This window comes from Anneissia japonica, unplaced genomic scaffold (genome assembly GCF_011630105.1).
Source record: "Anneissia japonica isolate Jap-2015-1 unplaced genomic scaffold, ASM1163010v1 scaffold1417_len1240632_cov203, whole genome shotgun sequence".
Lineage (NCBI taxonomy): Eukaryota > Metazoa > Echinodermata > Crinoidea > Comatulida > Comatulidae > Anneissia > Anneissia japonica.
Genome location: NW_022727891.1, coordinates 410,450 through 413,042, shown reverse-complemented (window position 1 = coordinate 413,042; position 2,593 = coordinate 410,450). Strand labels below are relative to the sequence as shown.

The following is a 2,593-nucleotide window of genomic DNA, read 5'->3' as shown; positions in this document are numbered from 1 at the left end:
TCACAAGGTGGTTTATAAACATGAAGACAATTTATTACAAAAGATAGGCTATGTTTGCAATTTATATACCTAGTTGTAAAATATGTAGGACTATGCCACAGACTGTTCGCCTACTTACCTTGCAGTTTGCGTTTCGTTTCGATGCTTTACTGACGCCAAAACAATTAAAAAATGAAAGAAAAAATATCCACCAAAAACATAATATCTACAAGCTAGTGACAGGATACTTTTCCGATATACAATGAGCAACCTAAATGTGTGTTTCGACTCTGAATCGAGTGTCGTTACAATGCTGGACCAGAAGTAACCGTATGATCCTGATAACATTTGATAAAGTTTGTTTACTTCGACATCGTCACATCCTATGTACTCAGCAACTATCGACGGTCAACAAAGGTAATGGCAACAAGAATCTTAATGGACGTCATACGCAGTTGAATGGTTTCTAGTAGGCCTAATGTGTTTGATTGATCCAGTAGGTCTACAATAATTAACTATAAACGACCAGAATGCCGCAAAAGGTCATTAATAGAAGTAATGTTTAATGTTAGAGATCGTTATAGAATTGTGTGATAGCTGTTAGGGAGGTATACAGTAGAATTGTAAAGAATATCACTATGAGATATGTTACTTTCTCGACCGACTTTGCGATGATCTCAAAGCAATGCAGTTGCGTCAGTGGTGGTGGCGTAAGTAAGAGATTAGCCTCTCGTCGCGCTAGGTCCCCTTCCTGTCCCCTTCCCCCGTCGTACGTGGAAAAGGGTAAATTTTGTCTGGGAATGAACAAATTATATGAAAAAATTATATGTGTTCGTTTTGTGGGAGGAGGGAGCATCCCCACCACCATATCAAGATATGTTTGGTTATTTCTGTGCGGAGCCAATTCACAAACTGAAAACATATCATAAACTTTAAAAAGTCTGTGTGAGACTTTGTTTCATTTCAAATGCTAGTTGAATCGAGTCGAGTCGGTAAAAAAAAAACGATCAACAATCACTGTGGTTAAAACTAAAATTATTATGGATAGGGCTGCACTGGATATGCATAAATAGGTAAGTACATATTGGTTGGTCTTCCATGTTTTATATTTTAATTAGTTTTTTTGAGTTAGTAATCCATTGTAAACGTTTTTTTTTTTTTTAATGTGCAGCATTATTTTTGTCACATTTCCTCCTTAGAAATCTAGGAAATTGGATCTAATTCTAATCTGTAATGTGTACTCTCCGGGGACACTATGACAATATGGAATCTACGCTACTGACCTATTATATGCCTTATTTTCCTCCAATATAAAAAATGGCATGTATTTAAAATATTCCCTTTAAGTGACTTTCTGATTTTTTTTTTATCCTGTTTTTGTTCTTTTTTTTATATTTCCTTTTCTTTTATCTTGGATGTCATTTGTTGGTTGGATTTGTTATTGAGATATGAATGAAAAAAGAAAAAGTAAAAAAAAGGTCGTCCAATATTCGTAGCTTACATAACAATAAGCACAGATTATAAAAGGCAGCACTCTGAGACTAACTTTGATGTAATTTATTCAACACAAGCTTTCGCTGGCAGTCAATGCCAGCTTCATCAGGTGTGTGAAGTAAAAAATTGAAAACAAAATAGAAAAGAGCTAATGCATACATAATTAGCAAAGGTCTGATCATTATATACTACATTGTATATAATGATCAGACCTTTGCTAATTATGTATGCATTAACTCTTTTCTATTTTGTTTTCAATTTTTTACTTCACACACCTGATGAAGCTGGCATTAACTGCCAGCGAAAGGTTGTGTTGAATAAATTACATCAAAGTTAGTTTCAGAGTGCTGCCTTTTATAATCTGTGTACCGTACATTGTTTAGACTAACACGGCTTCATTACAACTTATAACAATAAGCTGACGCGGACTGCCATAAGTTGACGCGATTTACCATAAGCAGACGCGTCATAAGTTGACGCGAATTACCATAAGTCGACGCGAATGACTATAAGTTGACGCGAATTACCAGTAGTTGACTCAAAAGAACATGTTTTGACGTCAATTGACGCGATATTACATTCAGCAAAAAATTTAGGCCTGGCCACTTGAGCCACTTATCCACTTTGCCACTCTTTGGCGTGGCGGAGTTCAACCTCGTTGCTTCTCTGGTCTGTACCTCTATATCGATGGTAGCCGATCATTTCGGTCGCGCTTCGTTTCGGTCGCGCTTTGTTTCGGTCGCGCTTCGTTTTGGTCGCGGTATATTTCGAACAAATATATGGAGCGCCGAAGGAGTTGCGAAAACGAAAAATTTAATATGCCTAGGCCCTATATATTTTAGTTCGTGAATCGGTTTATCATAAATCTAAATATTATTGTTTTGCTATCTTTCCACTAACAAAATATCTTTCTGCTTTATTCTCTTTCTTCCATTTATGGTGATATATTCATGATTGCAACATGATCTTGTAATTGAAACAATGGAATTTAGTATGTGCTTCATGCTATTCTTTTTGTTGCGTTTTCATATACTATACTTTAATAAATGGTCAATAAAATGTATCTTTGATTTTAATTGAATTGAATATTGTTACCATCTGAAATCTATTTCATAATTTA

The 2,593-nt window shown here is 35.3% G+C and overlaps 1 protein-coding gene across 1 annotated transcript in view; it reads right to left on the bottom strand.

Annotated features, from left to right (window-relative positions):
- LOC117113932 (metabotropic glutamate receptor 7-like) overlaps window positions 1-1,041 on the bottom strand; it is a 7,154-nt gene extending 6,113 nt beyond the window's left edge. The window contains exon 1 of the mRNA XM_033257442.1: window positions 119-1,041. The gene's annotated coding sequence lies outside the window, so the exon portion shown is untranslated. The remainder of the gene's footprint in view (window positions 1-118) is intronic.
- Between the last annotated feature and the right edge of the window lie 1,552 nt (window positions 1,042-2,593).